Below are 15,085 nucleotides of genomic sequence, written 5' to 3'. Positions count from 1 at the left end.
AAAAAATACAAAAAGACAAATAAGGACGAACCTGTAGACACAAAGAAGGCAAATATGGTAAATATGGATAGGAACCAACAAAAAAAGCCACAAAAAGACAAATAAGACAGACACAGACACAAATAATAGAAAGAGAGAAAAAAGGGAAGCCCGGACCCTCAAAAAACAGCTCTACCACCGTAATAACTCCTGAACATGAAGTCACTCTGAGATAAAACAACCCACACAATGGGCTAACACAAACGTATTACAGGGCCAAACCCCACTTGACTGCATGACCAAGAAATATACCTCCAAGTGATCAAAATATACCTCCAAGTGATCAAAATATACCTCCAAGTGATCAAAATATACCTCTAAGTGATCAAAATATAACTCCAAGTGATCAAAATATACCTCCAAGTGATCAAATATACCTCCAAGTGATCAAAATATACCTCCAAGTGATCAAAATATACCTCCAAGTGATCAAAATATACCTCCAAGTGATCAAAATATAACTCCAAGTGATCAAAATATACCTCCAAGTGATCAAAATATACCTCCAAGTGATCAAAATATACCTCCAAGTGATCAAAATATACCTCCAAGTGATCAAAATATACCACCAAGTGATCAAAATATACCTCCAAGTGATCAAAATATACCTCCAAGCGATCAAAATATACCTCCAAGTGATCAAAATATACCTCCAAGTGATCAAAATATAACTCCAAGTGATCAAAATATACTACCAAGTGATCAAAATATACCTCCAAGTGATCAAAATATACCTCCAAGTGATCAAAATATACCTCCAAGTGATCAAAATATACCTCCAAATGATCAAAATATACCTCCAAGTGATCAAAACTTTTACTATCAAATTTTCTCTCTATTTATCCAATGAGGTGAAATATATCACTATGCTGTCTTCATTATTTTTCTGTAGACAATACTAATTCGATTGGTCATGTGTAGTGTTTTGTGATGAAGTTATTTTGTAAGTTCTGTATCTAAACATTCTTGTAACTTTGGCTGTACAGTACTTATATTTGTAACCTGTACTTGGATCTGTGTCTGTGTCTGTAATTGTAAATGTACTTGTCTCTGCTGCTGTACATGTATCTGCCCCTGTACCTGTAATTATATATGTACCTGTACCTGCACTTGTATTTGTACCTATTACCTATACTATACTTGAATCTGTATAAACAGTACCTATATTTATGTATACATCAATGTTCACACAGTCTTTGCATACCAACTGATAAGATTTAATGTATAATTACTAACATGTAATATTTTTCCATGTGTATTCTGCCATTGTTTTGAAATCTGTGTCGCCTACTTGTGCGTAATATTTTTTTTGGAATACATTATGCGACACTATTATAAGGTACAAGTCTTTTGAGTATTGTCTGTGTAATGTTAGTAAGTTAATATCCTTACCTAAATCTTTACCTGTACCTATTGTGTTCTTTCAGTATAGATAAAAAAATAGAACTACTACATTTAATGATAAACATCCCCACAAACAAAGAACTGGAAATGACACGAAATTTTTCCGAAATAAGGAGGACATTTTTCGCAAAAATACAGTATGCGTGTTTTGCACTAACCCCTCCTGAAATTACATATATATAGAGTTTCCCACGCTGAATAAAACAGCAGAATAGCACCAGTAGAGAGTAGAGACTTAAGAGGGTCACGACACACGCCAACCTGACCCCTGTGTCACCCGGACTGAGAGGCGAGAGTTGCGTCAACATCCCCTCAGCACTTCCATTAGGCCAAAGTGCTGGAGAATTGCACCACCGCCTTTATTTCTCTTGACATTCAAATCCGCTTACAGTGGTATATTATGTACCAGGTTTACCTCCTAAATACGTATGTATTATGACGCTGAGAATTATAAAGGGAATCTAGATTTACACACGAAAGGAGAGGTGTCTTAGGTGTTTCACTTAAGATTTACAAATAATAATAAATGTAGGTGAGGATTTTCTTTACTTTACGCAATGAAAGAAATACACTACACGATTTTTACTTATATGTCCAAATTAAAGTAAACATTATAAAGGATTTACACTTAAGATTTATAAATACTGCAAAAGAAAATATTTGTGAGGATTTTACGTTTCACACGAAAGGAAACATCTTGGAGAATTTCCACCTTACTCATAAAAATTAAAGTATTTGGGCATATTTATTTAGACTTACAAATTAAGATATAAAGAAGTTTATTTTATACACGAAAGGATACATTACTTGGAGGCTTCTAGATTTAGCTTTTATAAATAATTAAATAAGTAATAAGTAAATAAATAAATAAATAAATAAAACGAAACATATCTCAAGGATTTACTTAGATTTACAAACGAAAGAATTAGAAGCGATAACCTATATTAGAGGTAAAACACAAATAGTACAGGACTTACATTTACAGACATATCACATAAAAGGCTCCAATTTACTACTATGGGAAATACATCCAATGATTTACACAGATTTACAAAAGACAAAAACATAAGTGAAGATTTATTGAGATCTGCTGACAAGAGAAACAAAAGCCAGATAATATCCCTGATGTTTACAGGTGAGGGAATCAAACAAACCATGTAAGATACCGCAAGAAGCTGTACTCTAATGCATGTCCGTATGTATGTATGTATGTACGTATGTATGTATGTGTGTATGTATGTATGTATGTATGTATGCAGGAAAATATTCATATATGTAATATTTATGCAGATATAAATGAATTATTCAGACTGAGATGTACCGTACGCATTTACTTTAAAATTCAAAAGTGCATACATATATACCTTGTACGTAACCCCAGGGAGAATATGTCTTAAAACGGAATCACATAATGGTTGGAGCAGTGTTGTGAGGAATACTGAGGTATGATACCATGTGTTGGCTGACCTTGTTGACCTGGGTTGGGTGGCATGGCATGAAAAGGTCACGGTAATAAGGTACACTGACGCCTCTATATAGTACTCCATCTGTCCCGTGTGTGTGTGTGTGTGTGTGTGTGTGTGTGTGTGTGTGTGTATGTGTGTGTGTGTGTGTATGTGTGTGTGTGTGTGTGTATGTGTGTGTGAGTCCATCGGATGGGTAGCTTCTACTTATTGGTAGCCACCAATGTGACGGACATTAGTGAATAAATACGTTTTTCTTCTTTATTCTTTCATCACTCTCTCGCTTTTCCTCCCTTCTTGTTACACACATACATTCTTTCACTCTTTTATACAGACGGGCAGCCAGATGGAAGACCAATGTCAAAATAGGTGACAGAAAAAACATTGTAATGTACTGTTGTCGAGTTTGACCATTGTGATTTTAGGTAAAATATTGCCGTCACGAGCGCCATTGTGTCTTAGTGACGGGCGAGATATAAAAAGAGTTGTATCTCTCCTGATGTTCAATTAATAACATTATAACATCACGTTAACGACCAGATAATAAACATGAAATTTATGATTATTATTTTTATTATTATTATTACTGTTGTTGGTTACTTTTATTATATTATTTGTAGTTGTTATTATAAATATTTATCGTCAATTAGTATTATGAATGAAGTTTATATATAATTACTAATATTATTATTTGCAAAAGGTTTGCAACGATTTTTCAAATAATTTTTGTGCGTAAACAACCTTAAATAAAAACTTGGTTGGACAACAACAAAGAATAATAATTGTAAACGGGAAAACTTTAATATTCATGATCCCCCCACCCCCACAGTCTCCCCACCTCACATCATCTCCCCCCACCCTCACACCATCTACCCCACCCCACAGTCTACCCACCCCCACATCTCCCCACCCCATCCCATCTCCCCATCCCCACAGTCTCCCCACCATACCATCTCCCCCCCACCCCCACAGTCTCCCCACCCCACACCATCTCTACCCCCCACCCCACAGTCTACCCACCACACCATCTACCCCCATCCCCACTGCCCACCTCACATCATCTCCACCCCACAGTCTCCCCATCTCACATCATTCCCCCCACCCCACAGTCTCCCTACCTTACACCATCTCCCCCACCTCCACGGTCTCCCCACCTCATACCATCTCCCCCACCCCCACAGTCTCTCCCATCCCCACAGTCTCCCTCACCCCCACAGTCTTGAACGTTGAAGCTAAGGAGAACCGAACACTCAGGACCCGAGTTCAACAGCTGAGTGAGGAGAATTCCAAGCTTAAAATGGAACTAACGACAACAACAGACCGGGTGGATTATGTGGACGACGTAGGGCGGCGAAACAACCTCAGGTTTGCTGGAGTCCCCGAAGATGCCCACGAGAACTGGGAGTCATTCCAGAGCAAAATTTCACGCCTGCTGAATGAACATTTTAAACTTCCTGAAGTAAAGTTTGGCTGTGTTCAACGCGTCAGGAAACCCAACTCTTCCCGCCCCCGCGACCTCATTACAAAATTCTCATCCCCCTCTGACAGTGACGAAGTGTTTTATCAACGCAGTAAGCTGAAAGGCATCACTATCTTCATCAACGAAGACCTCTGCCCAGGTACGACTAAAGCCCGTCTACAGCAAATGGACCAGTTTAAAGAAGCCAAGAAACAAGGGAACACGTAGCGTTCAGTCATAAAACCCTTGTTGTGAGGGATCTGGCAAATGGACACCCGCCCACTCACCCACCCGCGGGACTAGCCCCCCTCCCCCAAGCCCCTCGAGAACCACCTCCCCACTCAGGGGGAACCAGCCACTGCCGCTATCACCTGAGGAGTTCCTCTCTGCCGGCCAACTCGGGTACTACACGTCCACCCTCTGTGGTGAAAGCCAACAACCCTCAAAACCAAGTGACAGGAACCCTTCCAACTCAACCTGGGAACCACCCTCAACAGTACCGGTCATCTTAATTCTGTTAGTTGTAGCACTTGTGAATACGTTACCCCCACTATTATAACTTTATTTGACCTTCCTTTTTCACTCCTCAGTTACCCTGAGTTTTTCTGTTCCTTAATCATTATCAATGTTCCTACAATGGTGATGTTAGTGTCATTCCCTGAGGTGTGCTAGATCGTATGTGTTACACCCCCTTTACCCATGGTGTCGACACAATACTCCCTCATATTGATCCTGATGCCTTTCTATATAACTCACTGGGTTACACCAACCCCAATTGTACCTATTACTTTCCTGACTCCCCCGAGTTTAGTTCTAGTCTTCTACTACCTCATTCCTTCTCCTTAATTAGCCATAACATAGCAGTATTCCCCTTCATCTAGATACCTTTGTAGATCAGTGTATATCTTCAATTGCCCACAAATTTGATGTACTTGGATTCTGTGAGACCAAACTCACTAACGATATTGACCATTTGTATAGCATTCCTAATCATAATAGACACTGCGTCAACACGTCACGACACAGTGGTGGTGTCGCCCTATATGTTGATATCAAGTATAACACTTCTGTAAGAGATAATTTAAAGGTTCAGGAGGAGTTCATGGAGAGTGTTTTCACTGATTTACGTAATGACACACGAAATATCCTATTAGCGATAATCTACAGAAGACCCCACACTAATGTAAGAAATGTTCTTGATAAATTTTCGGAGCTAATCTCTATCATAGGTTCAGAGAGAAAACTTTGCTACATAGCAGGAGATTTCAACCTTGATCTATTAAAATCAGAAACCGACACCTCAGTATTAGACCTTCTTGCTACCTGTCATTCTAAACTCTTCTTCAACCCTTTAACCAAACCCACTAGAGTAACTGCCACCTCTGCCACTGTGATAGATCATACCTGGACTAACAACACTCCTAACAATCTTGCAAGTGGAATTATTTATAACAATATCTCAGATCACTTCCTAGTTTTTGCCATGTATAAAACAGCCACAAGACCTGAAATGTCGAGTAGAGTCTCAATTCAAAACAGAGACTACTGCACCGACAACATGCTCCTTTTTGAAAACAACTTAATGAATGCTAACTGGGATCTTGTCTACGCCTCCGACAACCCTCACGTGAACAGCTGCAACTTCTCTTGCATCTTCAATACTTGCTTTGATAAATGCTTCCCCCTCAAGACTAAGTCAGTGAAAACTGCATCCATTTCCAAACCCTATATCACAAGCGAAATCAAGATAATGATAAAAGAAAAACACAAACTCCAAAGGAAATTTACAAAAAGACCCATAACTTTTGGTGATGCTTATCGAAGAATCAGAAATAGAGTAACTCAGGCAGTTAGAAATGCTAGACGTAGTTATTATACAAATAAGCTCACGCCAGCATCAGGCGACAGTAAGTAAACCTGGAATATCATAAATTCTATTCAGAAAAGGAACACTCAGCCTTCGGCCCCCACTCAGCTTTTATGATAAATGATTCAGTTGTAACGGAACCCTCCTTCAATGCCAACCACTTAAATGAATATTTTATTAATGTCAGCAAAAATCTTGCAGAGAGCATCCCTGATCACCATGAGGAATTTAGAGCTAACCTGCAAAACAGACAGCAAAATGAGCTGTTCTTATCCCCTGTCACAGCAGATGAATTAATTATTGGCCATCATAAAAATGTCCAAAGATGCAGCAGCAGGCAAAGACAATATACCAATGAGCATCATTAAGAAAGTAGCCCACTTATTACTACCTGTTCTCCTACACATTTGTAACTCCTTCACTAGTGGTGTCTTTCCGGATAAACTGAAAATTGCTAAAGTTTACCCAGTATATAAAAAATCTGGGGACAAAGGGCTCTTCATGAATTACCGCCCCATGTCAGTCCTCCCGGCCTTGAATAAGATACTGGAGAAGCTAGCATGTAGTAGACTAAATTCCTTCTGCAATGCCAATAACATCTTTACAGCTTCCCAGTTTGGATTTAGAGCTAGAAGGTCGACTAAGAGTGCTCTGCTAATGACACCTTAAACTCCTTTGATGACAGTCAGTTCACAGTCGGTATATTCTTGGACCTCTCTAAAGCCTTTGATACTGTCGACCATACCATCCTCCTTTCAAAGCTTGAACATTACGGCGTTAGGGGCTTATCCCACAATTGGTTTACCTCATATCTGTCCAACAGGATGCAGTATGTCTGCTATAATAATCACCAACATGACTCCTCGCCAGTCTTATATGGCGTCCCCAAAGGTTCCATTCTCGGTCCAGTACTGTTTTTGTTGTATATAAACGACATAGTCCACGCCAGCACACTCATAAAATACGACTTATTTGCAGACGATAGTAATCTCTATGCCAGCAACTCAGACCTCCATTCCTTGATGAGAACTATGAACACTGAATTGACTTAAGTCAGGACCTGGGTAATACGTAATAAACTGACCTTAAACCTCGAAAAAATCCACTTCACGATCTTTCACAGAAGGAAAAACTTACCCCCAGATTTGGACCCCCTGTACCTTGGCAATATAGTCCTCAAACGCGAACAAAATACTAAATTCCTCGGAGTTATTGTTGATGAGAAACTTCACTGGAGAAACCACATACAAGCCATTCACAGCAAAGTCAATAAACAGTGCGGTATCATGTATCACACTTGACAGTCACTCACTCTTACAGCAATGAAAGAAATCTATTATGATCTTGTTTATCAACACCTGATACACTGTCACACACTATGGGGGGGCCTCTGGCTCTTCAAAAACACAATCACTGGTTATTGCATAAAAGAGAATTGTACGGACAATGACCTACTTCAAAAAAACATCACACAAACGAAAAATTGGCTAAATTGAAAACGTTAAAATTAGAGGATATTAACACCCACTGTTGTGCCATATTTGTTTATAAATATGTCAATCACTTGCTTGACAACAATTATTTCCAGTTCTGGTATAATCAGATACAACTTAAGGCACCAAGAGTTACTAAGACCTCAAAAACAGCTCTACCACCGTAATAACTCCTGAACATGAAGTCACTCGAGATAAACAACCCACACAATGGAGCACAACACAAACATGACACGGGGAATAAAACCCTTGAACACACGCGACCAAAATATACCTCCAAGTGATCAAAATATACCTCCAAGTGATCAAAATATACCACCCAGTGATCAAAATATACCTCCACGTGATCAAAATATACCTCCAAGTGATCAAAATATACCACCCAGTGATCAAAATATACCTCTAAGTGATCAAAATATACCTCCTCTCAGTCTCAGACCTCCATAAAATATTATGGTGTGAAGGTGTGGAACAAATTACCCCCACCCACCCGAGCAGACTACGCTCCCTTCCTTTAAATCATCTCATAAAAAAATATCTATTGTCTAAGTATAAATATTTCTTGTAATACCTACTTTATATTCCTGGTTTTATTGTACTATCAAAACCGTTTTATCAGAAATTATCATGTAGATAGATAAGAAATTAATATTGCAAAAAATATATTTGCCAACTAGACATAATCCTGACAGCTCTGTCCTCTTGTTCAACCTTAATACAACCCATGTTGTACTGCTTCCCTCATTATATTTATGTTTTTCAATTCCACTGTAACTTATGTATATACTTATAATATAAATGTAAAAAAAATATATAAATAAATAAATAGAATAAATACATATCGCAGTGATAACCGTGGTAACATTATGAGATGTTCTTATTACCACCATGCTATTGTACTATTTCAGATGATACTAAATGTTACATCATACTTCCTTGAGATAAATGTACAGCATATATCAGGTGCCTACAAGACAGCTCTGGCTCTCAACTGGCTCAACCATGTTAATATTGTCATTATCCACTCTGTATCTGCGTTTTTCTGGCTAAATAAACTGTTTCAATCAATCAATCACCTCACACACACAGTCTCCCCACCTCACACCATTTCCCCCACCCCCACAGTCTCCCCACCACACACCATCTCCCCCACCCAAAACCTTCTTCCTCATCAACCAGTTTCCCTCTCCCTTCTATCATCTCCCCCACCCCAACATTTTCTCCCCATCTCCACGTCATCTTGCCCACACTATCTCCCCTACCCAATACCACCTCCCCCACCACCACACCATCTCCCCTAACACCCACATCGCCCCCCCCCCCTCTTCCATTGTTCCCTGCCTCACATTTTCCCCTCTTTTGTGTTCTGCCATATTCAGATGAGGGGAATTTTCCCGGAAGCTCCCCGGAGACGTCGCCACACACTGAAAAAATTCGCCGATTTTACCGACATCCTCTAGTTTGAAGGGGGAAAGGGAGAGTATCTGAGGTATTGGGAGAATATTAAAAGCTGTTTCGGGATACTTAAGATGATTATTATTATTATTATTATTATTATTATTATTATTATTATTGTTGTTATTATTATCGGTGGTAGTAGTAGTAGTAGTAGTAGTCGCATCATCATTATTTACTATGATTATTCAACAGGCGTTCAGTTTTACGTTTAACCTTATCAACGACATTGTAATGCATTCCTCAATATGTTCCTTTATTTAATGTCCTTGTTAGAAAAATATTTGTTAAAGTTTTATATTAGATAAGGTAAGTTTATTATGGATCACCTAAATTAATCAAACTTAATAGTCTCTGGTACGTAGTGCTGGCGGGTGACGCCACCAGAGGGGCGGAGGTGCCCTGGGACTAACAGCAGACACATGTGTGGAGAGCCAAAAGGAGAGCATCACTTATGGTAAGAGGAAAAAGCTCGCACGCTTAAAACTAGGTTGGACAGATTAATTTACGTTTGGTTATGTTAGGTTAGGTTGGGAAAATAAATCAAGGAGTTTTCAAGAGCCTTTATTTTTTTTTTTTTTCAAAGGCCTTATCTGAACCAATTACGGGTGACACAGCACACTTGAGAAGTATACTACTAATTAACATGAATTTAAACACATATATAGTATATCTTATGCGGCAACTGGTGGGCATTAACCCCTTGTGTACAGTGTTGCCTCTGAGTTGAATAAAATCGTCTGGCGTCATCCTTTATAAGACAAAAACTGTCGTCCCCGAAGTGAAGGGTTTAACACAAGTAAATTGTAGTAGAGAACATTCTGAGAAATACTACTAATAATACACGTACTTAGAGGCTAAAGATGCTCATATTACATTTATTTGGACATTTATATGTGGATTTTTCCGATACTGCACTAGCTATACCTTATATAAACAACGTAATCTAGGGATTTCGAAGACCATGTCCCTCTCATCCCTAAAACAGTACTCGAACTCCCTCTCGCCCCCGCCAAAAATAATATGGGATATCCCGTAAATCATGGCGGCGTGACAAACATTTATCACACCGTTTGATTTTGGGTATGAAGTGGGAGCCTCAAGTTGGCTTTAAACATACGACTCTGAGTACCTCTGGCAGTGTGCTCCTCAAGCAGATGTGGACAAAGCTAAATGTAAAGTGTGCGTCCAGACATATGGCCACACAATGACACTGTGAACAAATAGGACTTTTTAGAGACAGGTGTGCAATGGCTCAGCAATTTATCTCTGATGGCAAGATAGCAGATATATTAAGACTATCCACATTTCGCACCTAGTAGCTAAATCAACTCTTAATGAACCGAACTAAATAAACAATGTACTGGAAATACTCTGTAACACTCAACACCACAATATTTTTACCACTGGGGTCTAATAAATACACTTGGTGATCTTTACTCTTGTCATCCTTTTTTGCGCTACTGCTCACAAGATGAGTTTGGGATGCACAACAAACTAGCTGTAGTCCGTGGCAAAATTCAAATGCAATTCACACACACACACACACACACTATATACCCGGCAGTGAAGATTCGAGAGGAAGTATGTTCTGTGGTTAGTCTTATACATGACGAATCAACCGGTCAGATTCTCACTTAAGATCGTAACAAAAATCGTTGAAATTCCATTACAAGGGTCCGGATTCTCACCAAAGAGCCCAAGAGTCGTACATTCAATTTTCTCAACCCCTCAGTGACTGTTAGCATGTTAATATATTCTGTTTAAACCTAAGAAATTATCAAAGGCTCGTAAGATTTTTTTTTTTTACCTGGTTTGTAATTATTTTTTAAGCCTACAGTAATTTTATTTTGGGTCAAGATTCTTAGATTAGCACGTTTTGATTATTTGATCTTCAGTGATTAGTAGATTTAACTATTCTGCTTTGGCCCAAAATCCTCGAGCATTCAAATAGTTAATCTATTTTTCCTCCCGCCAGGATTTTACAAATCTCTAGATTTGCAAAGATGGCGTTGAAAATGGTTTGAAACTTGAAGGACGATTGTGAAAATTAGCGAGTTAAAATCACAAACGAATCTTCGAGAATATGGGGAAAGGGCGTTTCCTCTTCCTTGAATGTAGGATCCTAGCCAACTTCGCCACCATTACTGAAAATTGAAACCCCCCCAGAATAAAACCTCTTCAAGTTTCAATTAAATTCCGCTGTCACTTTCGCCGGCATCTTGGTCAAACGAGATCCTATGTTTAGACTCCCTCAAGTTTTAGTTCATTTCCGAAGCCATCTTTGTAAATCGAGAACCCAGGTTAGAGTCTAAAAATCCATTCATTTTTCAATGATTTTTTTTAATCTCTGGGCTTCACTTTCCGATAACTGTAGAGTTCCTGTGTCATCTCGCCGCCATCTTTGAAAATCGACCCCCCCCCTCCCCCCCTTGAGGCACCGCCCGGCTCGTATGTCTGCTCTTAGGTTCTAAAAGGTTCGATTACTTTTCAGCGAGCTCTCTCGTCGGTGATGGGTTAGTGATTAATGAAGTCTTAAAGAGCATCAGGTTACCAGGCAGGCGTCTGAAAAATGATCAAAGGACAACATGACAGACTCCTGTTTTAATCCTGACTTGCCAAACCTTGAACGTGTATGTGTGTGTGTGTGTGTGTGTGTGTGTGTGTGTGTGTGTGTGTGTGTGTGTGTGTGTGTGTGGAACAGGCCTATGTATGTACGGCTGCGTATGCATCCTTGTGTGTGTTTGTGTAGTAGTTTGTGTGAATGCGTACTCACACACAAGGGGCTCGGATACCAGGGGATGAGAGCACTTTTCCCCCCCATTGATTATTGGAGAGGGAACACTCCCACTGTCACACGAGCCTCTAGTTTTAATTTCGGGGAAATGTTGTCGGAAAAACACAAAAACAACACGGCGTCACACTTGAAAATCAACACTTTGATCAGACCTACAGTAGGCTTTTTTATTTTTTATTTTTTTTTAGAAATGTACTGTATATGTGTTTGTTAGAGAGAGAGAGAGAGAGAGAGAGAGAGAGAGAGAGTCACAGACAATTTAGTACCACGAAATGAGGCCATAGTGCTAAGACACACACACGCATATATATGTGTATATCCTGGCAGGGTGAGGTTGATGATTATACAGTATGTAGAAGTCAAAGTGCTTTATGGGCTAATTAAATATATATGGAACGTCGTGTTTCGAAGCCGGATTTGGTAAAACGTTACTCTGATCACTTCCAAGGCACGGGTAGTCCCCTATTGGAGGTTCACGGCGCCATAAGCTCGATGAACAGGCTTTGTGTGAAATATAACAGAGTCTAGGACTGCTTTTAGTGTCCCAGTGGTCTAGAGGTAACGTTCCCCGGTCACACACATAAGATCGTGGTTTCGAGTCCTGGCAGGGTGAGGTTGTTGATATAAATATACAGTATATATATATATATATACTGTATATCTTACTACTAAATATTTCAGTATAAAATGAAACAAAAAATCTACTGGTGATAAAATATTTGGTGAAACCGAATGTAAATTGTAATTACATCAGCTGTGGTGGAGGCAGAATGCATCATTTATACGGCACATCACAATGAAATTGCTATGCTCTGTTGCTAAACCTTTTATTAATTAAAGAATAAAGCAAAATTGGCATCACTTGTTCATACGCAACATTCAATTTTTTTTTTCCAGCGAACAAAGGAAATTTATGCGGAGCTTTTGCCCGTTAAAATAAAAGCACTACAACTATGGACGATAAATCACATGTGAGTCTATAGTCTGAATGTATTTTATACTTTGTGGTATTAATTTAAATACAGCCCCTCTCTTGATGCCACCTATATATTGTTGAAATAATTAAATACTTTGTGTTCGTTGCTGTTAATATGTTGAGGTTATTGAGGCTACCTTTAAGAAATAACGCTTAACAAAATAAATCACCTATATATAAATAGCAGTATAAACAGACATTACTGTTACTAAACTGGCTGCACTATTATCTAAATAATACACGATACTTCCAAATAACGTTCAAAAGCCATCTGATAAACTATTAAATTGGAAGGTATTATTATCAAACTGTCAAGGCTACCTTCTCTAATATGATGATAGGTGACTCCTGCCAACTATTGTTTAAAACCAATTTAATAACCTAATTCACGGCAAGTGCTACATCAAACTCGCTGGACCACTCACTATCTTTCATTAAATGACAGGCTACTCGTACAGTTAATGTTGTGTTGACCGTCTTTACGTCCACTCAGACGACGTTAAATATTTTATCATAGTTTTCACCGTTCAAAAGTTTTCGACAAGCTTCTTTTATATATTGTATTGCTCCTCAAATTATTGTTCTTAAATGTGCTGCACCACTTGTTGCCTACAGGGCTAACAAACATTCTCTTGACTACTGTATGTTATCTGCTGTGAGTATACTGGTACAGTGTATGGTATAGTGTGTAACTCCGTCCAGCAGGCACGGGGCAGTTACAAAGACCATATATAATTGATTATAATTAAAAACAATTCCATGTTTTACAATTTCAAATAGTTACAATTATCGAAGGAAGATAATTGACTGAAAGTACAATTCCCGTACGCTGACAAATAATTATTGCAATTACGATAATGTTTGGTTGTTTGTTTACACATCAGGGCATCTCTGACAAATGCCGGTAATTGATTTAAAGTACAATCACATTTCATGAGCAACACCTAATATTAATTATCGGAAGAGAAAGAATAAAAATGTCGCTAAAAATAGTTTTTCTACATAATGTCACAAAAAATTACTAAATGTTCGACAGATCAAATAATGTCTCCATATTTTGGATTTTTTATGTTATTTAGCCTTTAATTCCTAACATTGCCTTAATAATGTTCTCGATAAGAATGGAAAAAATATTCTATGTAATCTTATAAGTTAAGTCATTAACATATATACAGTACATATATATATATATATATATATATACTGTATATGAAAAACTTAATTAGCCCGGAACACCTAACGAAAACCGGTACTCGTGAGACAAGTAAAATAACACTACTTTCTCACCTTCTGACGGTAGGGAGGAAATGGAGAAAGGGTTGATCTAAGTTACTTCTGCTAATCCTCTCTTCATCACTTAATCCCTGTACACCTGAATTAGGCCGGCAAAAACTTGACCTAAATGTTAATCATTGCCTGTGACTTAATTCCAGAGAACTACGAAAAATTTGGTTTTCTTTACCAAAAGGGGTGCTGCAGCCCCCGAACACCCTTCCCAAATCCGTAACTGGCGTCCAAAATATACGTACAGTATGTACAGGCAGATAAGGTTTAGCAAAACGTTAATATGCACTTGTTGAGGTCCTGCGTTTTCACTATAATATTGTATTAATTATATTGTTACTCTATGTAATTGATTACAATCACGATCACATTTTAGTACAGGGTGTAGTCAGTTACAACAACTCAACAATTACTTAAAGATTATATAACTAGTTACAATCGGTTGCAATTACATGTATAATTATCTCATGCCTGACAACAAGTGAAAGATACAAAGACATTATAAGTTCATGCAACTGTCTGTCACTTCACGTAGGAACTGTCCCCAAATCGTGACTCCATATTTCCTTTCTCGATGAACTCGTTTATTGTTTCTTTATGCAGCCTTCTACCCGGGTCTAGCTGTCAACATATCTTTGCTAGAGCCAGATACAAAATTACCTGTGTACAAAATAATCATGCACGAGGCCGAGGTGGTCACAGTAAGCAGGGAATGGGCGTCGACGGCTCACCCAACCTAACTTGAGGTCGTTGTTCGCTTTGGTTGGTTCGTGCCGGATTTGGACATTGTCTCAGTACACTCCATGGCCTAATCTTTGTCATGTTTCTCGTGGACTTCATTTTAGATA

This window comes from Homarus americanus, unplaced genomic scaffold (genome assembly GCF_018991925.1).
Source record: "Homarus americanus isolate GMGI-L3 unplaced genomic scaffold, GMGI_Hamer_2.0 scaffold32583, whole genome shotgun sequence".
Lineage (NCBI taxonomy): Eukaryota > Metazoa > Arthropoda > Malacostraca > Decapoda > Nephropidae > Homarus > Homarus americanus.
The sequence above is the reverse complement of the archived record's forward strand: the minus strand, read 5'-3'. Positions refer to the sequence as shown.